The sequence below is a fragment of the Portunus trituberculatus genome, chromosome 31 (assembly GCF_017591435.1).
Source record: "Portunus trituberculatus isolate SZX2019 chromosome 31, ASM1759143v1, whole genome shotgun sequence".
Classification (NCBI taxonomy): Eukaryota; Metazoa; Arthropoda; class Malacostraca; order Decapoda; family Portunidae; genus Portunus; species Portunus trituberculatus.
Window position 1 is genome coordinate 18,941,363 of NC_059285.1, and position 25,000 is coordinate 18,966,362.

A 25,000-nucleotide genomic window follows, 5' to 3' on the forward strand; every position below is an offset into this window, starting at 1 on the left:
AGCGAATTCTGTAATAACTCACGAACAAGTGACAGAAATGCACAACAATCTAGACAAGTTATCCAAGTATTAGCAAACCTGCGAACTTAAATTTACCGTAGATAAGTGCAAAGTACTACACAGGATTTTGAAAAGAGAAAGTATATAAATTATATTTTAAAAATGGTACTTGAAATTCTAGACAGTGAGATCGACTTAGAGTAACAATATCGAGTAGCTTAAAACTTAGCCAACAATATTCAGAAGTCGCAAAGAATGAAAATAAAATGATTGGTTTAATCGGCAGATCCTTTGAATACAAATCCAAGGATACAGTCCTCACTTTGTACAGTTCTTTGGTCAGTCTCCTTCTGGAATATTCCCTTCAAGCATGGTGGCTCTATTACCACAAAGACATTGATCAATTCGAACGAGTTAACCGTAGAATAAACTGAATTATACGAGGATTAAGAAACAAATCACACGAAGAGGCTCTTAAAGCATTAGATGTATTCCCATTAGCTCAAAGATGACTGACAGGAGACGTCTTAATACAAGTGTCTAGAATCACCAGAGGCAGTGATAGCATGGACTGCAACAAATATGTAACGACAAACTATTCAAATTACACACAAGGAAACGGTTGCAAAATTGTTAGCACATCCTTCCATTCCCATGAATAATTTTTTTTCACCGTGTAGTTAACCTAAGGGGAGGCGTCCCTCGAGACGTGATAGCTGCGACACACAAGACACTTTTAAACGCCACTTTAACGAATATTTTGCCTCTAATCCGTGGTTTAAAGTGTTTGTTTGTTAGAAATTATCTTCCTTTCCTCCAGGAACTAGGGGGCATCTCATCTCATCTATTTTCAATCTTTCCTATTTAATTTCCTTCAGGTTTTTCCTCCTCTAGCCACATCAGATATTTATTTCTCATCTATTTTCTTTTACGACTTAAAGCGGAGGGAGTGGACGGTGGGGATAGAACCTTCTATTTTACTGTCCTTTATTTCCACTATCACCTTGGTAGTTTTGCCCAGCTTAAATCATGACCACAAGATCTACTGTAGTCTTTTTTTATGTAACTATGCAACTCCCTGCCGAATTCTCCCAACCATTGCTTTCCATTCTTCCTCCTCCCCCCCACACCACCTCTCCTTTCCCTTCTCTCCCTCCCCCTCCTCCTCCTCCTCCTCCTCCTCCTCCTCTTCTTCCCAGGCTTGCTGATCATAATATTTTAGTCAGCCGTAATAAGGTTTTACGAGTCCATTCACCTTGCAAATAAGACTCTGGCGGATCACCAGTATTTCTGCCGGACAGTAATGACCGGTGAGATGCATTAAAGTATTACCCGAACACACACACACACACACTCTCTCTCTCTCTCTCTCTCTCTCTCTCTCTCTCTCTCTCTCTCGTCCCTCCTACCTGCCTTCCTTAATTAATTAGTGAAATACCTGGTGCTTTTGTTACTCTTTACACCTGCACTATTAATCAGACGAGGCTTATGTAACTGACGACGGGGCTTATTGACTGGCTGGTTGGCTGACCGACTGACTGACTGACCCACTGACTGGCCGACTAAAGGTGATAGCGGTGGTGGTGGTGGTGGTGGTGGTGGTGACTGCCACGCGTGCCACCAGTAAGTTGCCATAAAGGAAACTATGTTAACTTTGTCCTCGTGAGTGTGTGAAAAAGTTTGCTCGTGTCTCTTATCAATAAAGGCAGAGAGAGAGAGAGAGAGAGAGAGAGAGAGAGAGAGAGAGAGAGAGAGAGAGAGAGAGAGAGAGAGAGAGAGAGAGAGAAAACGATGTGATACATTTTGCAGCGTACGTATCATTATATTGAATGCAGTGAAGGTAACACGCGAGGAAATGTATTAGTTTCTGATGGATGAAAGAGGAAGGCGGGAGAAAGAAAGCGGGAAAAAGGAGGCTAAAATAAAAACTGGGAACTATTATCGTAAAGTATTAACGATTATGATTATCCATTTTATTCGTCCTCTTTTCCTCCTCCTCCTCCTCCTCCTCCTCCTCCTCCTCCTCCTCTTTTCTTTAATACATTTATCTTTTGTTAATTTTTCTTCTCCTTTTTTATAACGATTTATGATTTTTCATTTATTTATTCATTTATTTATTTTATCTATTTATCATTCGTCTTCTTTTTCTCTCTTTTTCCTTATGTCTTTCCTCCTCCTCCTCCTCTTCCTCCTCCTCCTCCTTCTTCCCTTAATATATTTACCTGTCGTTCCTCTTTTCTTCTCCTTTCTTCCTTTCCTCTATTTATTATTGTATTATCCTTTATTCTTCCTCCTCTCTCCCATACATTGTTCTTTTATCTTTCTCCTTTCCCTTTTTCCTATTTCTTTTCCTTATTGTATTATCTTTTCCTCTTCTTCTTTTCTTCATTGCATCTATCTGTTGCTCACTTTCTGTAATGAAGGTCTATCCATTCCCTTGTTTCCTTCTCCTTTCTTCTTTACATCTATATATCTTCCTCTTTATTCTTCCTCTCTTTATTTATCTATTTTCCTTTCCTCCTCCTTTTCCTCCTCCTCCTCCTCCTCCTCCAGCTCCTCCTTTCTTCCTTACTTCTACATATCCCCCTATTTATTCTTCCTTTCCTTCCTTCATTTATCTATTTCCTTTTCTTTCTCCTCCTCCTCCTCCTCCTCCTCCTCCTCCTCCTCCTCCTCCTCCTCCTCCTCCTCCTCCTCCTCATCTTCTTCTTTACTTTTACCTATCCTCCTCCTCCTCCTCCTCCTCCTCCTCCTCCTCCTCCTCCTCCTCCTCCTCCTCCTCCTCCTCCTCCTCCTCCTCCTCCTCCTCCTCCTTTCTTCCATACATCTACATATTCCCATCTTTACTCTTCCTCTCCTTCCGACATCTATCTTTCACCCTCTTGCCTCTCACTTTTGTAATACTAGTCCCTTAATCACAAACATCTTCCCTTTGTGTGTGCTGCAAATTATCATCGCTTTGTTCTCCTTTGGTGTTACTTTACAGAGCAGCAGCGGTGATTGTGTTGTGTCGTGTGGGAGAGTACCGAGTGAAGGACGTGAGGGAGTATTAATAAGTTTCATTAGTTTGTTTTGAGCAGCAGTATATGGCCCGAATTCAGAAACGTCTTCACCTCTCACTGCGACGATTTTCCAAGGCCACACAGACAACTAGCGGGGTTTTGAAGAGAGTTTTCTCCTTTTAATAAACTAGAAATCTTGCCAGTGCATCACCAGAACTATAAAAAATGCTCTTAAAAATGTGAGTATCTTCAACTGGAGCCTTTGGGAAGCAGTGATGGTGAGAGGGAGCAAAGCGTTTCAGAATATGGTAAGGGAGATGGTGTGGTAATTGTGACCGCTGCTGTACATAGAAGAGGTGGTGTTAAGAGAGTGTGTGAGGAGTATTACTAAGTTTCAAGTGTTTATTTTGTTACTCCGTGTCCTGTTTTGAAATCTGAGCAGCAGTATATGTCATAAAGCAAGAGGTAGTTAGTTATGACCGCTACTGTGCTAGAGGTGTTAAAAGGATGTTAGGAGTATTTCTAAGTTTCAATTATTTTTCTTCATGTACGTTGTGCCTTATTTTGAAGATTTGGGTAGCAGTATATGTCGCACGGAGAGGTTAGTTGTGACCTCTGATGTGCAAGAAGAGGAAGGATGTGAGGGAGTACTACGGTTTTATTTATTTATTTTTTTAAGGTATGTTGTGTCTTGTTTTGACGATTTGAGCAGCGGCATGTGTCTTAAGGAGAGGGTACGGTTGGTTATGACCGCTGCTGTACACACAAGAGGTGTTAGGGAAGGATGTGAGGGAGTGCTACTAAGTTTCAATTGTTTTTATAAGTACGTTGTGTTCTGTTTTGAAGATTTGAGCAGTAGTATGGTCTATATTCTGAAATACCAAAGGGCTCTAGTTAAGAAGACACGGGTTTTTAAGAGTGATTCTGTAATTCTAGTGCCACGTTAACAAGATTTCTACATTACGAACAGGACAAATTACCTTCAGAACTCGGCTAATTCTCTGTGGGGCACTTAAAAATAGTCGCCGTGAGAGAGGGAACGGTTTCTGAATATAGCACATTTGTTGTAAGGAGAGAACATGGTTGGTTGTGACGGCTGCTGTACAAGAGGAAGTGTTAGGGAAGGGTAGACGAGTGGTGTTGATAAGGATGCAAGAGTGAGACATCAATACATCCAGTCAATGGTGTCTGTGTGTATACCATTATGACGGTGTAGAGTGTAATGGTGTGTATATACAATCCATTGCTCTTTTTACAATCAGCATTTTATTTTCCTTTGGTCATGCATCGTCACACATGAGAATATTATATTTGTAGCCGACATTTACGTGCATAGATGGAGGGCATGGGGGGCAGTCAGTGTGGGCGTGTCAGTGTACGTAGGAGTGACGTGTGGGATGAGTCAACGCTAAAGAGGAAATACAGGAATATACAGCATGGCAATATAAAAGGCATTTTAGTGTTTTTCATTTAAATTGTTGGTGTGTGGGACGTACAGTGAGGCGTAGAACAAGAGGAGGAGGAGGAGGAGGAGGAAGCCCTGCGAACTTATTAGATTAAAAAGGCAGCTTAACCACTCCCTAATTACAGCAAGTTTCTGATCATAATTACATAACAAGATCTCTGCAAACCTTTACTACCTCATCCCCTCCACCACCCCCACCCTACCCTTACTCAAACCCTCCCCCACCCCTACCCAGCCTCATCTACCACCACCCTCACCCATCCTTACTCATCCCATCCACCACCCTCACCCATCCTTACTCATCCCATCACCCTCATCCACCCTTACCTCCACCATCCTTACCATCCCATCCATCAGCCTCATCCATCCTTACTCATCCCATCCAGCACCTTCACCCATCCTTACTCATAGCACCACCCTTACGTACCCTTACTCATCTGTCCACCCTCACCCCCTCTTACTCACATCATCTGCTGAACAAGCCTATCTGATCCTTCCCTCTCTCTCCTTCCCTCCTTCCCTACCACTGTTCCTCCTATCCTTGTCAATAATACACTCATCTGACTCTTCACTCCCTCCTTTCACTCCATCACGCCACACGTACACTCGGGAACACAACTCAATATAATATACTGCTCTCACCCCAACCATTTTCTTTCCTTTGCTTTCATCTTTACGTCTGTGGCAAAACTGGGACATCATTTTTTCTTTTCATTTGTACGTTCGGTTATTCTAATGTATGAGGTGGAAGGTGAAAGGTGGAAGGTGGATCTACTTTGCAGGAAAACAGAGAGAGAGAGGAAGAACTGAGGGGGAGAGTTTATGGATGCAATGAGAGAAGATTTGCGTGTAATGGCTAACTAAGACTGAGGAAGGTGCAGAAGACAGGCAGTGTTGGAGATGACTGACTCTTTGTGGCGATCCTCTCAATGGAACAGACCACAAGTAAAAGAGTTGTATGGAAAATTAATAGTCCCCTTATGCTGTATATGAGGAAAAATACAGGAAGCGAGGAGAGGACGGGGTGAGTGTTGCAAAGTGAAGCAAGAGGAGGAGGAAGAGGAGGAGGAAGAGGAAGATGAAGTAAATGAAGAAGAAGAGGAGAAAGAAGGAGATAATGAAGAAGAAGGAGAAGGAGGAGGAGGAGGAGAAGAAGAAGAAAAAAGACAAAAGAAAGAAGAAAAAGAAAAAAGGAAAAGAAAGAATGAATTAACGAAAAAGAAAACAACAACAACAACAACAACAACAACAACCATTTAACAATACAAAGTCAACACGCACCAAGCCCTTTTATTCTAACCAGACAAAAGCGCACACACACACACACACACACACACACACACACACACACACACACACGGTCCGGTAGCTCAGTGGTTAGAGCGCTGGCTTCACAAGCCAGATGACCGGGGTTCGATTCCCCAGCCCGGTGGAGATATTTGGGTGTGTCTCCTTTCACGTGTAGGTGGTGTTCACCTAGCAGTGAGTAGGTACGGGATGTAAATCGAGGAGTTGTGACATTGTTGTCCCGGTGTGTGGTGTGTGCCTGGTCTCAGGCCTATCCGAAGATCGGAAATAATGAGCTCTGAGCTCGTTCCGTAGGGTAACGTCTGGCTGTCTCGTCAGAGACTGCAGCAGATCAAACAGTGAATTATACACACACACACACACACACACACACACACACACACACACACGAGGGTCCGGGTTCGAATCCCGGAGGCGGCGAGGCAAACGGGCAAGGCTCTTAATATGTAGCCCCTGTTCACCTAGCAGTAAATAGGTACGGGATGTAACTCGAGAGGTTGTGGCCTCGCTTTCTCGGTGTGTGGAGTGTGTTGTGGTCTCAGTCCTATCCGAAAATCGGTCTATGACCTCTGAGTCACCAGCAGGCGACCAAGGTGAGGTGAATTACACACACACACACACACACACACACACACACACACACCTGCTCGCGTGTCCCCAGGTGGTAAAATTGCTCCACATAAGGTCGCGACACCGGTAATGGCGGGCGGCACAGGCATGCTCAGGCCGGCCAGGTATGTGTAGGTACGAGACAGTGACACGAGGAACACGCTGGTCTATGTTAGTGCTTTGTGGAAATAAAGTTAGAGTGCCACTGATACTAAACACACACACACACACACACACACACACACACACACACACACACACACACACACACACACACACAGGTAGACAAACAGATAGATTGATAGATAAATAGATAGAGATAAGATAGATAAATATAGATAGATGGATAGATAGATAGATAGTTTATTGGCCATAGTGTAAAGGAATATCAATCTTAGCACCATCCTAAAACAATAAAAAAAAAAAACACCAAAAATAGCCTGTAATCCAAAGAAACACACACACACACACACACACACACACACACACACACACACACACACACACACACACACACACACACACACACACACACACACACACACACACACACACACACACACACACACACACACACGCTCATCATATCCTTGCTGGAACACGTCTCTCTCCTACCTCATCTCTCCCTCCATCCCTCCACCCTTCCCCCTTCCTCCTCCTCCTCCTCCTCCTCCTCCTCTCCTTTCTACCCTCCTGTTGGTTACGCCGCATTAGTAATTACCGCCATCAGAACAGCTCTTTTTACGCTGCTCATTGGGCTGGCAGTAATGAAAATAACAGTTCGTGCGTAGAGGGAGAGATGTGACGTGGTGTGTGTGTGTGTGTGTGTGTGTGTGTGTGTGTGTGTGTCTCTCTCTCTATTTCCCCTTACTTTCCTTTCCTTTCCCCTTCCTTTCTTACTTTTCCCATCTCCCACTACCCATCACACACACAAAAAAAAAAATTCAGACAACCAGAGAGAGAGAGAGAGAGAGAGAGAGAGAATATAAAGACAGGAAGTGGAAATTTATCACATTACCAGACATTAACTGAGATCATTTTCGGAATAAACCCAAGACTCTGAGTCAAAAACAGACACAGAATGGACACAGAGACACGCGAGGGAGGAGGAGGAGGAGGAGGAGGAGGAGGAGGAGGAGGAGGAGGAGGAGGAGGAGGAGGAGGAGGACAGGTGAGCATGGAGAAAAGGGAAAAGGGAAAAGAGAATGATAAGATTGAAAAAGCTAGGAACTGAACAATGTTAGAGAGAGAGAGAGAGAGAGAGAGAGAGAGAGATCCAACACCACACACACACACACACACACACACACACACACACACACACACACACACACACACACCACCAACGTAATATCAATCACAATAACGATCTAACTCATCAAAAACTAAATCCATGTAGTAATTAGATTCATTTTTGCATTATTGAGAACTGCCTAGCTTGTGTTGACTCTCCCCTCTCACGTCCTCTCATCCCTCTTCCCCTCACCCCTTTCTCTCCTTTCCTCATATCCCCCTCTACTCCCCTCACCTAACCCACACCTAAACCCATCTTTTCTTTTCCTCTTCTTTTTTTTCATTCCTCTTCCTTTTCTTTCTCTCCTCCTCCTTATCTTTTTTCCCTAACTTTCCTTCCCTTTTTTCCTCCTACTCCTCTCTATATCTACCTATCTTTCTCTTCCTCTGCTCTTCTCTTCCCTCCTTTTTTTTCCTCTTTCTTATTTTTCCTTCCCCCAACTTTTCTTTTCCTAAAACACATCTATTCATCTTTTCTCTTCATCGCTTCTTTTCATCCCCTCTCACTTTCCCAACTTTCTCTCCTCGTCCTATCTTTCCTCCCATCTTTCTCCTTTCTCCTATTTTTCCTCCCCATCTTTCCACATCTTACTTTTCTCCTTCCCTTTCCTTATTCAATTTTCTTTCACTCGTATTCCTTTCATTCTCTTCCTCCTCTCCCTTTTCACCCTTCTCCCTCATTTCCCCCTCCAATCTCCTCTCCCTCTCACACACGCTTCCCTCTCTCACAACATCAAAAAGTGAATAATTAGACATGTACCGCGGAATAAGTCTAATTACGCTAATTGCGATGTTAATATCCCGTGATAACTAACCTGCGTGGGAGGGAACAGGTGAGATGCAAGATTAGGTGTGTCTTTTACTCTCTCCCTCTCTCTCTCTCTCTCTCTCTCTCTCTCTCTCTCTCTCTCTCTCTCTCTCTCTCTCGGTAAGGGTATCCACTCTGCAGGGTCAGAATATCAGAGTGGTGAAGGCTTGTCGTGTCAAAATAGACTAAGGTGTACCAGGTTGGCTTTCTCCCTCGTGTCCGTCTTCGTCTTCTTGCTTTTCTTAGTGGTGTGTGTGTGTGTGTGTGTGTGTAGGAGGAGGTAGACTTGGGATACACAAAAATAAATAGAAAAAAACATGAATTATCAATGATTTTGTGCTTCCTTCCTCTCCAAAGTAGATCATTTATTATTTGTTACGAGTAAAGAATAAAATGAACACGTGAATAAGTAAAAAGGATAAGGCAACAAGTACATCAAGAATATTAATAGCAGCCTTGTCAGAACGGAGTAAACAAGAAAGACACCAGCTACAATAGACAAGATAAGAGATCCCTAGTTAGAGCTTGATGATAGATAAGGAGAGACCAAAGGTAGATCAAAATAATTAGTAAATATGAGGAGAGTTTTGTTAGAAGGGAAGAGAAAAGACATTAGTTAAGGGAAAATAAGAGGAAATATCTTATTAATTAGGACACCTTGATAAGAATAGATTAGTGAACAAACTGATGATAACTGATAACAAAAAATAACAACAATAACAACACCGTAAGAAAAACAAAAAGAACAATAACAGGAGCCAAGAAAGAACAGAACAACAATAACAACAACAATATATTAAAAATAAAAAAAAAAAATAGAACGGACAAAGAACTGCATGGTATATTTTGATGCAGCAAGAATGAGTGAAGGAAAAGTTCAAATAAATGTCAGTCACCAAGAGAAAAGGTTAGAACCATTACTTAAACAAGCTATGGTAGGGAGAGGAACCGGAACAGTGACATTCATGGTAGCCAGCCAAGTGACCAACAAAGAGGTACTGAGATTTATAAGAGTTAGGATGGAGTTTTAACCCCTTCAGTACCATGACGCGTTTTCATATTCATTCTGCTTACTATTTGGTGATCTTACACATCTTCAAAAACATGTGGGGTGATTAAAAATGTGGCCATTAACCCCCTTCCATACTGAGATGCATTTATATCATGATTTTTGGGTGTGATTACACGATTTTATTAGCATTAGGAAGGGTCTATGGAGGTCAAAAGATTAATGGCCAGAGTCTTTACTATTTTAAATCCTCACATAAGTTTCTGAAGTTGTATAAAATTGCCAACTAGTAAACATAATGAACACGAAAACCCAGCACGGTACTGAAGGGGTTAATCTTCAGACTTTTTTTTTTTTTTATGCCTTGTGGGGTTTTCACGGGAATTTATTGGCTAAAGGAGATACTTTTTGTGGTACCTCCTATCTCAAAGCCCAGCCGCTAGGAAACCGTTGCCCCGAGTGAGGAAGCCCAACCTACACTCGGACCGTGGACAGGAATCGAACCCGTGCACTTGGAGATCCCTCGGACCCCAAAGCACGCATGGTTCCACTGTACCATATAGATCTTTCCTAATGTCAATAAAATCGCCTAACTATACCCAAAACTCAAGGTAGAAATGCATCCCAGTACTGAAGGAGTCAGTTGAGAGGTGCGTGGTGCGTGTGGTGATGTATTGTGTTAGGAATGACTGATGTGGTAAGAATTGGTTTAATTTGGTTTGATGTAGGAGGAAAGTTAACAAAAATAAGGTGATGAATTAAGATGTTATGTAAAGGCGGGTTCACACTTATCAATATACGACTGAAATTGCAAGTCGCTAGAAGTATCGACTGAGTCCTTCTAGTCGGAATGCGACTGGGAAGTATCGGCTGGTTGGCAACTTGGCGGCAAATGAATGTAAACAAACAGCTACCCAACAAGATGTCTCTCTATAGTAACGATGTCGACTGCGATAAAATTAAATCATCACAAGTATTCAATCCTCCCCTCCAACAACACCCTGCATAGAGGGAAGCAGTCATCAGAGCGTAGTAGCTGTCTCATCAAACGCCGATTTGCTTAAGCTTTTTTGCTGTAAGATTCACTTTAGGGCCCCAGATGTGCTCTTTTCCCTCACCAATTCCAAAGTCTTCTTCTTTACGTCGACAACACATTTTCAAACCTTTCTCTTTGATGTCACAACGTAAACAAAGTCGCAAATAGACTGAACCAACATGATGGTCTTGTTTTGCGACCAGTAGCGATATTCAGTCAGAAACTCTACCGGCTTGCAATTTCAGTCACATAAGGACACGTGTGAACCAGCCTTTAGGATTGTTATACGAGTAGGTGATATTAAAAGTTAGTGGTGTTATAGAGTCTGAGATGGTGCCAGGAAAGTTAGATACTGGAAGGAAAGTTCTAAATAGTTAGGAAAATTAAATACAGAAGAATTCAATATCGTGCTGGGAAAAGAGGTTGTGTTGGGGATTTTATATGTGATATTATAAGCTGATGACAGTGGAAAGCTTGAGATGGTACCAGGAAATTTAGACATCGTGTTAGGAAAGATAGAAACAGTGTCAGAAAAAATTGAAATCATCCTTGGAAAGTTAGAGAAGGCGTTAGGAAAATCAGAGGAAACGTGAGATGGTGTTAGAAGGAAAACTTAGAGTAGTGTTAGGAGAGTTAATGGCTGTTGTACTGGTTAGTGAATGTCATATAGGCAGTGTTAGAAGTTGCAGATAATACCAAAAGATGACGACTCGAAAAGAAATGTGAAAAGTTATGAAATGATGTTATGATGTTATGATGTTATGATGTTACAAACGTTAGATATGTTATGAATGCCAAAATATCATTGGCAGCAAGAAATGTGATGTTATAAATGTTACAAATGATGTTAAGAGTGTGGGAGAGTCAAACACACACACACACACACACACACACACACACACACACACACACACACACACGTCCCTTTGATTTGAAGTATAAACAAGAATATCGAATAAAATAAAAACTGGCTGCCTTTTCTGCATTTCAAGCTCTCTCTCTCTCTCTCTCTCTCTCTCTCTCTCTCTCTCTCTCTCTCTCTCTCTCTCTCTCTCTGTGGATACATAAAAACACGGAAAACAAAAGTAATCACTAATTTTCTGCTACTTCCCTCTCTAAAATATATAAACAAATAAATAAATGAAGAAAATGAATATGTAAATGAGTAAAAAGATGAATTAATAAGCAAATCAATTAAAAAACAACAGCAGCCATGAATAAAACAAGACACCAGCTGGAATACTCTCTCTCTCTCTCTCTCTCTCTCTCTCTCTCTCTCTCTCTCTCTCTCTCTCTCTCTCTCTCTCTCTCTCTCTCTCTCTCTCTCTCTCTCTCTCTCTCTCTCTCTTTCTCTCTCTTTTCATGTTTCCAAATTACTAAGAAAAAAAACAATCAATTTATTCATATTTTTCCTTGATGTACAAAAAGAAAACGTGGAATGAAAAAAAAATAAGACACCAGCTGAAATAGACAAGATAAGAGGTTCCTAGTCTCTCTCTCTCTCTCTCTCTCTCTCTCTCTCTCTCTCTCTCTCGTAGCTCAATATTTTGCCGGCAGGAATCATACGCACTGGAATTGACAGGTGGCAGGCAGGTGGCGTATCTGTAGACCACTGGCGTACTATTGGCTTATTGACACCCACTCAACAGTACCACACAAGGACGAGACACCACAAGGACGCCACAATGCAAAGTAGATGTGTGTGTGTGTGTGTGTGTGTGTGTGTGTGTGTGTGTGTGTGTGTGTGTGTGTGTGTGTGTGTGTGTGTGTGTGTGTGTGTGTGTGTGTGTGTGTGTGTGTGTGTGTGTGTGTGTGTGTGTGTGTGTGTGTGTGTGTGTGTGTGTGTGTGTGTGTGTGTGTGTGTGTGTGAGATGTGAGCAATAACCCTCATGAATAACACGAAGGAAGCTGTTTTTTTCTTTTTATGTGTCTCTCTATCTATTAACTCAAACGCAACTTTCATCCAGTATTCACCTCCTACCCACACAAGTCACGCACCGCTAGTCACCACGATCTCATTCCCCACGCAGGAAAGAGATGCTAAAACGAGACAGTGTGCAAAACGTCACTGGGGTTAAATAATTTACCAGATCATTTGTTGTAGTAACTGTAACTTTCTCACCAAAAATTTCACCCTTACGATTCAGGACCATAAAATATAGGAAGACTTCTGTGCCACACCTCCCTCCACAGCTTCCAATAGGCTCTAGTGGAAACAGTAAGGGTTATTCATGGAGTTTTCATAATTGCAGTGACGATTAAACAAGGATTTCGTGTTATCATTGCGAGAAAACACACATAAAAATCTTGCGTTACTATCGTTTTAAGCTTTCAAAACAGTCAATGTGCAAAAAGCGACCGTGTCTGAATGTACTGTTCATTTATTCAGCATCGCATGGTTGGCAACTCAACGATTAACTTCACCACCACCACAACAACTCTACTCTCGTCCCCTACACCGCCACTGCTCTCTCTATTCCAGGCTTTGCAAATAGTCATGGTGAAAAAAGAGAACGTTTCTGATTGTAGTGTTCAGTTATTCATCACCGCATGGTTAGGAACTCAACAACTGACTTCCCCACAACACCAAAAACTGTACTCTTGCCCCCAACACCGCCACTGCTCTCTATTCGCGGCACCTCCACGCATCCCACGCCATGCCCGCGGCCCCGCACTCACATGTAACGCGCCCGTCCATCATCCCGCGGCAGGTGCTTGCAAGGCGTCACAATGGTGCCACACACGCGTCACACGGACACACACCAGCTCCAGACACAAATGCTACGTCACCACCTCGACTCGCCTCACTGGCTGACTGACGGGCTGTTGACAGGTGTGTGAAGGGAGCGGTGACTGATGATGCTACGTATTCTAAATATTCCCAGGGCTGCTACCTCTGCCCAATGTGATGAATATACGTAAATGTTCAGTATGAAAGATAAATAAATGTAAGCAGAGTTACATAAATGATAACTTCGGTAGATATATAATGGGGTGTGTTACAAGTACTGCGCCTTAAGCTAACACTATGGACATCTCTAGGGAAGCAAGGTGGGAGTTTGCAAGCCTGGTTTTTGAGGTGAAGGAAGGACCGCGAGGACAATCGAAACTAAAAGTATTGGTGTGTTGTTTTTCTTGATAATTCTATAGCCTCGTTGATGTCAAGGAGTACCCCCCCCCATATCACACACACACACACACACACACACACACACACACACACACACACACACACCGCGTAGTGTAGTGGTTAGCACGCTCGGCTCACAATCGAGAGGCCCGGGCTCGAGTCCCGGTAAGCGGCGAGGCAAATGGACAAGCCTCTTAATGTGTGGCCCCTGTTCACCTCGCAGTAAATAGGTACGGGATGTAACTCGAGGGTTTGTGGCCTCGCTTTCCCGGTGTGTGGAGTGTGTTGTGGTCTCAGTCCTACCCGAAGATCGGTCTATGAGCTCTGAGCTCGCTCCGTAATGGGGAAGACTGGCTGGGTGACCAGCAGACGACCGAGGTGAATTACACACACACACACACACACACACACACACACACACACACACACACACAGGTGGTCATCATCACCCGACGTAAAAATCAGGACGAAAAATAGGGATGTACGAGATTATCCCCACACATCGAAGTAGCTTTCCGCCACCCTCCCCACATCCCACATCCCATCTGCCTGCCTCCTGCCCACACACCACCCACCGCTCCTCCTCTTCCATACCCCCTTCCATCTACTCATCCCCCATCCACTGCTATTCCTCACCTGCTGTCCACTGTCCTGTCCTCACCCACTGGCCACTCACCCACCACTCCTGTCCTCTCCTCTCGTCCCGTGTTCTCCCACCATCCACTGCACCCACTTCTTGTCCCACCAAAGCCTGTATTCTGAAACGCTCCGCTCTCACCGCAAATGTTTTCAAAAGCCACAAGGAAAATTGGTTCTCGAGAGTTTCTTCTATCGAAAATATAAAAGTGTCGTTGATCTGCCACTTGAACAATACAAGCACTCTTTGAAATATGTGTAACTTGAACGAGACCCTTTGGAAAGTAGTGGAGCCTTTGGAAAATAGTGGCGCAGAATTGTTTCACATAAGACTAAAGGAGAGCACCGCAGCCCCACCCTACATTGAGACATACGGGGCACCACGGCAGGCGTTGAGGCAGCAGTGTCATGCAACGGTGTGACATCCTGACATTCTACCCACGCCGGCGCCGCTCATCTAATCCCGTGCTTTCCTGTCCTCGCCCGCAGACAACACACACTTTCCAATCTTTTTTTGCCTTTTATACAATTTTTCTTGACGCAATGGTGAAAAATGAACAAGATATTGATGGATTTTTTAATATTTACAGTGAGTTTTTTAGCTTCTCTTCAGGCAAACATAACTGAAAATATTGTGTCACAGTGCTATCCATTCTCTCTCTCTCTCTCTCTCTCTCTCTCTCTCTCTCTCTCTCTCTCTCTCTCTCTCTCTCCACTAAACGTAGACAAATTTATAACTTCTTTCCCACTAAATTTCATCTCCTCACGTAAAACAAAAGTATAAAAACTGTCACGTTTCTATCAATACTCACAACTTTTCTCTCTCTTTACATGTATCGGGAAGAAGATGAAGAAGAAATAAAAAGGGCAGAGGAGGAACTGGGTTAATGGGGGAAAAGAGACCCGCTTTGTGTGACTCCATAAAGATAACGAAAGAAAGAGTCCGAACAGTGAGGCAAGTGAGGCGTCGATCAGGTGACAGCGAGACCCATTGTGGCCGTGTTTACAGGAGGCGACGGCGGTAGCGGTGGCGGTGGCGGTGGTGGTGGTGGTGGTGGTGGCGGTGTGTGAGGATTGGATGGAGTAAACAAGGAAGGAGAGGCAGAGGTAAGGCAAGATAGTTTTAAAAAAGGATAAGACCAGTCACTTTTTTCGTTTGCTAACTAACTAATGAAACAGTGGTGGTGGTGGTGGTGGTGGTGGTGGTGGTGGTGAGTGGGAACGGATCAAGAAAAGAAAAGACAGAAGGAAGACAAGAGAATTTTAAAAAAGGATAAGACTTGTTAAATAGTTACTTTTTCGTTTGCTAACTAACTAAGGAAACAGTGGTGGTGGTGGTGGTGTTTGTGGTTTTGGTGGTGGTGGTGGTGGTGGTGGTGGTGATGTGTGGGATCAAATCGAGAAAACAAGGAAGAAAAGACAGTCACGTTTTTGTTACATAAGAAAATAACATAACAAAATGAGGGAAGCTGCAAGATGACGCCAGGCCTACACGTGGCAGTCCCTGTGTGAAGAACGCTACTTCAATCCACCAATCATCATCATCATCCATAAGTTTGTCTCATCTTCTTTTAAAACTCACTATTGACTCAGTACTGACAATATTTCCTAACTAACAGATCCTATTCAGCCTTCCCTTTTAATCAGCCGCTTATTAGCATGGGAAGCGTTTTGGTTTACGAGCTTACGAAAAAACTGCGGAACTGACCCAAACACAAGCACATCTCCAATACATCTTCGGGTGCTTCAGTGCTCATACATTTTCAGAAACTCTTTGCTCTCACCGCGACTAATTTCACAGGCCACAGAGATTATTAGATGGATTTTCAAGAGTGTTTTTACCTTTAATAATGAGGAAGACTTGTTACTCTATTACTATAACCTTATGAGCATCCTTAAAAACCACCGTAATTAAGGCTTACAGAGGTGATTGGACGAACTTTCAATGGTGTTTCTCCCGTAAATAATGCAAATATATTGTTAATCTCACAATGATATATAAATATTCTCAAAAATTGGCGTCACTTCACCACGACTGATTTGAAAGTCCATTGAGACGATTAGCCGTGTTTCTACCATTAATTATGTAAAAGAAATGTAAATGCCATGTTAATTTTTCACTAACTTATGAAAACCCTTAAAAACACGTGTTACTTCATCATGACTGATTTGAAAGCTTGTTGAGATGATAAGTCGTGTTCTAAAGGCTGTAATGTATACATCTTGTTAATCTATACATCTTGTTAATCTCTCACTTAAAACCAGTTAATAAATCTTGCTAATTTATCGCCTTAACCGCATAAACACCCTTAAAAACCGGTGTCACTTCAACAGGAGGCTTTTGAGAGTAGCGTAGATGCGAACAGATGTATTTCAGAGTAACGTCCTGACAGAGGCGGCGTGGTGGCGGCTGACAAGACCGCCACCAACGCTCCTGTGACAGACAGTACCAGGGGCTCGGCGTGGCAACATCGCCCGCCGCAATACTCATGCCCGGTGACTTTTCCTGCATATTGCAACGCCGCCACACGCAACACAATACTCTACCGCAACACTGCCACATCTGTTTGACTTTAGATATTTTGGAACTGAGAAACGTGGAAGGAACATTAACAAAGAAAGAAAAGAAAGAATTCGCAAATAGATACATTATTAAACAGGTAGAATTGCGTATCAGAATAGCAACATCACTATTTACGTATTGCACACACACACACACACACACACACACACACACACACACACACACACACACACACTAAGAAAATAAGCGATCATTTATACTCGTTCAGTTTAATTTATTGAGGGAGGAAGCACATGAAAACACTTCAACACTCCTTTCTGTTGTCGCATGTTTCAACACAACGATAGAAATAAAAAGGAAGAAAAAAGAAAAAAGTTAAAGAAAGTTATTGTCATGCTTTCCATCAAAGTAAAAAATAGACAAACATTATTTTTTACGTACCATGAGATGAAAAATAAGAAAAAAAATGCAAATATACGGGAAAGAACAAATAACCACACACACAAACATACTCACACTGACTGACACACACACACACACACACACACACACAAAAAAAAAAAAAAAAAAAAGTTTAGCTGAATAACCATAACAACAACTGAATGAAAATTATGAAAAATGGCTATGAAACACACACACTATTACCTTATGTGCTTTTCACCTGATCCCATAAATCACCCAGCGCGAGCAGGTGCGGGTCTAGATTGCCTGGGCGCCAACAAACCAGCCGGAAAGCAAGGTAGTCAGCCAGCCAACCACGCACCCATCCAGCCACCTAACCTTCCACCCAGTCAGCCATTCACTCACCCAACTACCCATTCAGCCAGCCAGACAATACAGCCAGCCAGTCAGCCAGTCAGCCAGCCAGCCAGCCTTCGCACGCACAATTAGGTGAGGCTAGCAATATTTAGAGTGCGTGGCGGGTATTGTGTGGCGCTTACGTTGAAACCTACACACGATTGAAGAGGAGGAGGAGGAGGAGGAGGAGGAGGAGGAGGAGGAGCAGAACAAGAACAAAAAGAAAAGAAGAAGAAGAAGAAGAAGAAGAAGAAGAAGAGAGAAGGATAACAAGAACAAGAAAGAATGAAGACAAGGAGGAGGAGCAGGAGGAGGAGCAGAACAAAAGAAGAAGAAGAAGAAAGAGGAGGATAACAAAACAAGGAAGAGAAGAGAAAGAACTAACAAAACTCACCTAACAAACACACTAAAAGAAAAACAAAAAAAAAAAAAAATAATAAGAAAAAGAAGAAGAAATCAACCACCTCCTTCACACACACAAAAAAAAAACACAAGTAAAGAAGAAAAAAGGAAAACAGAAGAAAAGGCAAGAAAAGAAACAATTAGCCGCTGACCGAAGCTTAATCCCACAACGCCAGTAATGAGCTGCAATGGGTGACTGAATACGGAATTACGTCATTATTGGAGGAGGAGGAGGAGGAGGAGGAGGAGGAGGAGGAGGAGGAGGAGGAGGAGGAGGAGGACGATGAAGGAGGCAGAGGACGACGACGATAAGGAGGCAAAGGAGGAGGAGGAGGAGACGGAGATGGATATGGATATGAAGATGAAAAAGATGAAAAAGATGATGATGATGATGAAGAAGAAGAAGAGGAAAAGAAGAAGAAGAAAAAGAAAAGAAAAGAAAAAGAAGAAGAAGAAGAAGAAGAAAAGAAAAAAAGAAGACAAAGACGAAGACGAAAGACGAAGACGAAGAAGACGAAGACGAAAATTATGATGATGATGATGATGATGAAGAAGAAAAAAGAAAAAGAAAAAAAGGAAAAACGAGACGAAGAGAAAAAAATGAAAAATAAAAAGGGAAGAAAGGAGAGGGAGAAAAAAGAAAGGGGAAAGAGAACAAGAATAGAGCAAATACGATAAATAAGAACGAAAAGAAGATTAGATAGAGAGAATAATGAGGAGGAGGAGGAGGAGGAGGAGGAGGAGGAGGAAGAAGTGAAGAAAAGGAGGAGGAAGAAAAAGAAAGAACAAGGAAAGAGAAGAGGAAGAAAAGAGATAGAGTAGGAAAAGGAAGAGAAGAAAACGAGGAAGAGGAGGAAGCAAGCAAAGAATGTAAGGAAGAAGAAGAAGAAGAGGAGGAGGAGGAGGAGGACGAGGAGAGGATGACGAAATATGAATGAAGAAGATAGAAGAAAACAAAAGAAGGGAAAATAAGAAAAAAGAGAAGGAAAAGGACAAGAAAAGGAAATACGAGAGGAAGATAAAAAAAACAAGAATAGAGAAAGAAGAAAAGAAATGAAGAAAAAAAGGAAAGTAGGAATAAAGAGGAAAATTAAGCAAAACAAGACAAGAAGCATGAAGACAAACAAAGAAAAGAAAAGAGAATAGGGAAAGCAAACAATCAACAAGGATAAAGAAGAAGAGCAAAGACTGAAGAGGAGGAGGAAGAAGATGATAAAGGAGAAAAAGAAGGTAATGAGATAAATAAAGAGGAGGAAAAGGACGAAAGGGAGGCAGGAGAGGAAGAATGAAGAGGACCAGAAGAAGAAGAAGAGGAAGAGGAGGAGGAGGAGGAGGAGGAGGAGAGAAAGGATAAAAAGAGACGGAGAGGAGTAGAGGCGTATTGAGGAGGAGGAGAAGGAGGAGGAGGAGGAAGGAGGAGGAGGAGGAGGAGGAGGAGGAGGAGGAGGAGGAGGATGACGGGGAAGTGGGGGCTAGAGAAGGCAATCACGACGTAGGGACTTCACCGAACACGCGAGGCTGGACCAAGAGGAAGAGGAAGAGGAAGAGGAGGAGGAGGAGGAGGAGGAGGAGGAGGAAAAGGTCAGTGGGAGAGAAGATTGAGGTAGTGAATGGACAGAGAGAGAGAGAGAGAGAGAGAGAGAGAGAGAGAGAGAGAGAGAGAGAGAGAGAGAGAGAGAGAGAATATTAGGGGCAGAATTAATGATTAAGGGCCTGAGTTGGGTAATATCTCTTAAAAGGTTTGATGGCAGCGGAAACCAGCTTAATGAAAACCTTGATTGATTCCTCTCTTTACATTCCCCCACTCTCTCCCTCTCTCTCACACACACACACACTCACACTCACACTCACACTCTCTCTCTCTCCTGTAACAACTCTCAACGCCTCATTCCCTCCTAGACATCAAAACACACTCATGGTTCTCTCGCTAAGTGCAACACCCACTTTGAAACACCTCTGGGCTTTTTACCTTTACACTACTACACCTGAGCCCCACCACCACCACCACCACCACCACCAGCACTACCTCTTCCCATGTTCTCACTCTTTACTCACGATTAGCGCCCTCAAGACACAGCAGGGAGATAGAGTAACATAAGGGATTCATGGAGGCGTGAGGTAGGGGAAGGGCGAGTCACGTGGGGTGTTGGTAGCGAGGCAAGACACGGACGAGGACAAGAAAGAAAGGCCTGGAATGTTGTTATGTTGTGATTGTTTACGAGTTTTCGATGTGAGTGAGTGAGTGAGTGAGTGAGTTTGTGTTTTGATAGTGGTATTGTTATTCCTGGTGCTACGCTTGCTACTACTATTACTATTATTATTACTATTGCTATTGCTATTACTACAAAAGCAATAGTATTAAGATTAGCAGTAATGTATTTGAAGGTAAGTCTCATCTTCTCCTGAATGTGACGAAGCTGATGGTGATAGAGGTCTTAATTGCACTGGCGGTGGTAGTAGTAGTAGTAGTAGTAGTAGTAGTAGTTGGAAATTGTAATGTGTTAGTGATATCAAGTGCTGGTAAAGGTGCTAATGATGGTGGTGATGGTGATGGTGATGGTGATGGTGGTGGTGGTGATGGTGGTGGTGGTGATGGTGGTGGTGGTGGTGGTGGTGGTGGTGGTGTTGCCCCCGTCCGTCTTCACTCCATTACCTTCCCCAGGTAATCACGTTGCACCTGAACTCACTCAGACCTACCAGTGTGTGTGTGTGTGTGTGTGTGTGTGTGTGTGTGTGTGTGTGTGTGTTCTACTTCCGCTCTCGTCCCTTTGTTCATTACTAGACATGACAAAATAAAAAATATAACACCACGTCACTCTAATGTCAATTTGCTGCCCTCTCCCTCTCCCTTTCTTTCTCACTCACACATACACACACACACACACACACACACACACACACACACACACACACACACACACACACACAAAACAGGTAAGCCTCACTAAATAATCAAGCACCCCACCTGCCCCACTTTTTGGCCGTCCTCTCACGTATAGGGTTAGCCAGGCACGGGACAGCTAGGGGTAGAGGGGCGGGAGGGGGCTCAGGAAAGACAGGGGTGAGGGACGCGGGGGCCAAATAGAGAACCACCTGCAGGGAACACTCGTGAGCGGACATGATTCACCAGGTGCTCTCACTAAACATACGAGAAAATACAGGTAGAGTCCTAGTAATACCGGCAGTTCCAGGTGGTATTCAGTACTGAGGTGTATCCCGGTGGTGGCGTTAGTTGGTCGAGTTAGCCACACCTGCAGCACGCAAGCCGGGCAAGCCGAGGGCACGCAACACACACCCTACCTCCAGCCCCGTCGCGGATACACTGAGCTTCACCACGTGCGTCGTCCCTGTATCTCTCTCTCTCTCTCTCTCTATCCCTGTGCCAAGTAGTTATCGTACGTTGGCCGCTTAGTACGATACTCAGATTGTTGTACTTATGAACTACGTGGGTGTTTGGGTGTTGGACGCTTCACACCTGTATTAGTGGTTGCCAGGTGTTTAGTTTTTTTTTTTTTTTTTTTTTAAGTTTCGACATTTTTTTCTTTTTATTTCTTTTAGTTTGATTTTCCACACCTGCATTAGTGGTTGTCAGGTGTGGTACATTGCTAATTATCTATTTCTTCTACGTATTTATCTTTATGACGTTATAAAATTTAGGCACGTTTTCAAATTCAAGTCTCTGAATTAATAATAGTTTTTTCACATCTGTATTCGCGCTAATTAAAAGACAGGTATGGTATAGTCACCATTTCGACATCAATTTCTTCGTTTCGTAATCTGAATGAATATACCTGGTTTATGAATCTGATTTTTTACACCTGTATTCTGAGTAATTAAGGGACAGGTGAAGTGTATTAACCCATTTCAACATTATCTTTCACCAGACACTTGCGAATCAATACAATGTTTGTGTACTTATCAAAAAACATACCTGATCCATACTTCTCACACCTGAACTTTAGAATATTACCAGACAGGTGTGCTAGGCAGGCTACCTTAATTAACTGTGTGCTCACCTGTTTATTGTATACCCATTTTTCTTCACACCTTAATGATTCACGTATACATATGGAGCTCAGTACTGCACTCAGCTGTTAAAAGTCACATATATAAGTCTTTAACAGTGAGAAGCGAGGGCTTGACGTGGCCATTTGGTGACATTAAACGGGTTATATTCAGTTTGCCTTGCCACGAAGCATTAAAAGATTAGGTGATGACACGAGGCGCACGACAGCACTGGGACGAGGTGTGTGTGTGTGTGTGTGTGTGTGTGTGCTTGCTTGCTTGTTTGTTTCTCTCTCTCTCTCTCTCTCTCTCTCTCTCTCTCTCTCTCTCTCTCTGACCACCTCCACCTTTTCATCACCCCGACCTCCACTTTTTTTTCCACCATCACCACCACCACCACCACCACCACCACCACCACCACCATCATCACCACTTTATTCCTCCCTCAATATAACACTACAACCACCACAATCACCACCACAACCACCATGGCCACAACCACTCCGAATTGTCCACCACCACCACCACCACCAATAATCGATACAATGACACACTGCATGTCTGCCTCACCCAAACCAACCCCCTTCCCCCTTCCCCTCTCCCTCCACCCACACCACCCACGAAGCTTCGAAACAATGAATACTCGAAACACTCTCTCTCTCTCTCTCTCTCTCTCTCTCTCTCTCTCTCTCTCGTAAAAGTAAATCCATTAGCGGTTGTTTTGTCCTTTATATTCTTTTGTGTTTGCTTTTTCCTTTTTCTTTTCATTTTCATCTATCTTTTTTTAGTTTTCCTCTATTTTCTTCTTTCCTTTTCTTCCTCCTCTCTTTCGTAAACGTGAAATTTTGAGTCATTGTTTTATCCTTTAGGTTCTTTTTGTGTGTTTTTCCTTTTCCTTTTCTTCTGTTTTTCTTCTACTTTTCTTTTATTTTTATCTATTTTCTTCTCCTTTTTTTATCGTAGAGTGAATGTTTGTCTTTTGAGTTCTTTTGTGTTTGCTCTTTTTCCTTTTCCTTTTCTTTTCTTCCTATTTTTCCTTCTACTTTTCTTCTATCTATTATTCATTTTCCTCCTTCCTTTCTTTTTCCGTGAATCAATAAGTGATTGTTTGTCATTTAAGTTCTTTTGTGTTTTTTTTTTTCCTTTTTCCTTTTCTTTTCGTTTTATTTATTTACTTTTCTTCTATTTTCTATCTATTTCATCCTCTTCCCTCTTTTTTTTCATTATTATCTCTTTCCCTTGGCTTTCCTGACTCTTTTTTACTCGTGCATTTCTTTCCTCCTCTTAGTCCTCTCGTGTTTCTGCTTCTCCTCTTTCTCTTCCTCCTCTTCGTCGTGGTGTTTTTATTTTCTTTTTTTTCTAGTTTCTACATTTTTTTTATTCTTTTATTTATCTATTATTTTTATTTATTGTTTTCTTTTTTTTTTTTACTTTTGGATAAGGAAGCGTAGTTCGTAATGGTCTGGTCTCATAATGGCGAATAAATTAGCTGTTGTTTGTCCTTCCTTTATGTTCTCCTCTACTCTTTCTCCTCCTCCTCCTCCTCCTCCTCCTACTACTACTACTACTACTACTACTACTACTACTACTTTCTCTGTACCGACTTTCACATAATGAACAAGAAAAATTAAAAGAGGTTTTGTTTTCCATATCACACACACACACACACACACACACACACACACACACACACACACACACACACACACACACACACACGGAATATTCAAGGTCACACTCCCATCTACTTTCCTCCTCTCTCATCTCCTCCTCCTCTCCTTCCCCTCCTGCCCCCTCCCTCCCTTCCCTCTTCCTTCCTTCCTCCTCCTCCTCCTCCTCCTCCTCCTCCTCTACCCTCCCCGCCTTTCCCTACATCCCCTCCCCTTCTTTCTGTCTCAATACTCCTTCCTCTCCTTTCCTCCCTTTCACGGTTACAAGTTTTTCCCCTCATAACTCTCTCTCTCTCTCTCTCTCTCTCTCTCTCTCTCTCTCTCTCTCTCTCTCTCTCTCTCTCTCGTGACGTCATAAGGAGTGCCGTTTCTCTGAAGCCATTCCATTTTTTCTAATGAGATGAAGTTGGCAAGTTTGAAGTGGTATTATTATTATTATTATTATTATTATTATCATTATTATTATTATTATCATTATTATCATTATTGTTGTTATTTCTGTTGTTATTGTTCCCTATCCTCTTCCCTCTTATCTAATCCCATGTTCTTCTTCTTTTTTTTGTCTTCCTCCTCCACCTCCTCCTCCTCCTCTCCCTTTCCCTCCTCCTTCTCCTCCTCCTCTCTTTGTCTCTCCGTCCTTCCCTTCCCTTATTTTTTTTTTTCTCTTCTTACTTTTCTTCCTTAATTTGAATCTCTTTTTTCCTCTCCTATTTTCTTTCCTTTTCTCTTTCCTCCTCCTCCTCCTCCTCCTCCTTGTTTTCCTTTCCTTCTCTGCATTCCTCTTATCTTCCGCAATTCATATTTATCCCTTCTTTACATCCGAGTGTTTTCCTCCTCCTCCTCCTCCTCCTCCTCCTCCTCCTCCTCCTCCTCCTCCTCCTCCTCCTCCTCCTCCTCCTCTTCTTCTTCTTCTTCTTATCCCAGACCTCTTTAGCCCCAATAATAATTAACGTTTGCATTAGTAGGCGCGAAGATGTGCCAATTAGTGAGAGAGAGAGAGAGAGAGAGAGAGAGAGAGAGAGAGAGAGAGAGAGAGAGAGAGAGAGAGAGAGAGAGAGAGAGAGTGGGGAATTATATATTATGTGTGTTTCAGTATATGTATAACCCTCCCTCCTTCTTCTCCTTCTCCTTCTCCTCCTCCTCTTCCTCCTCCTCCTCTTCTTCTTGCTCTTCCACCTCCTCCTTCTCCCACTTCTACTCCTCTCTCTCTCTTTACTGCTCTTATCGTGTGTGTGTGTGTGTGTGTGTGTGTGTGTGTGTGTGTGTGTGTGTGTGTGTGTGTGCAGGTGTTGAGATGGTGATATG

The 25,000-nt window shown here is 42.8% G+C and overlaps 1 protein-coding gene and 1 long non-coding RNA gene across 2 annotated transcripts in view; both read right to left on the minus strand.

Annotated features, from left to right (window-relative positions):
• The window catches only part of LOC123511293, a 68,189-nt gene extending 45,809 nt beyond the window's left edge, over nucleotides 1–22,380 (minus strand). Inside the window, exon 1 of the long non-coding RNA XR_006676744.1 lies at nucleotides 21,200–22,380. This is a non-coding gene — a long non-coding RNA (uncharacterized LOC123511293). The remainder of the gene's footprint in view (nucleotides 1–21,199) is intronic.
• LOC123511289 (rap1 GTPase-activating protein 1-like) overlaps nucleotides 1–25,000 on the minus strand; it is a 494,460-nt gene that overhangs the window by 394,187 nt on the left and 75,273 nt on the right.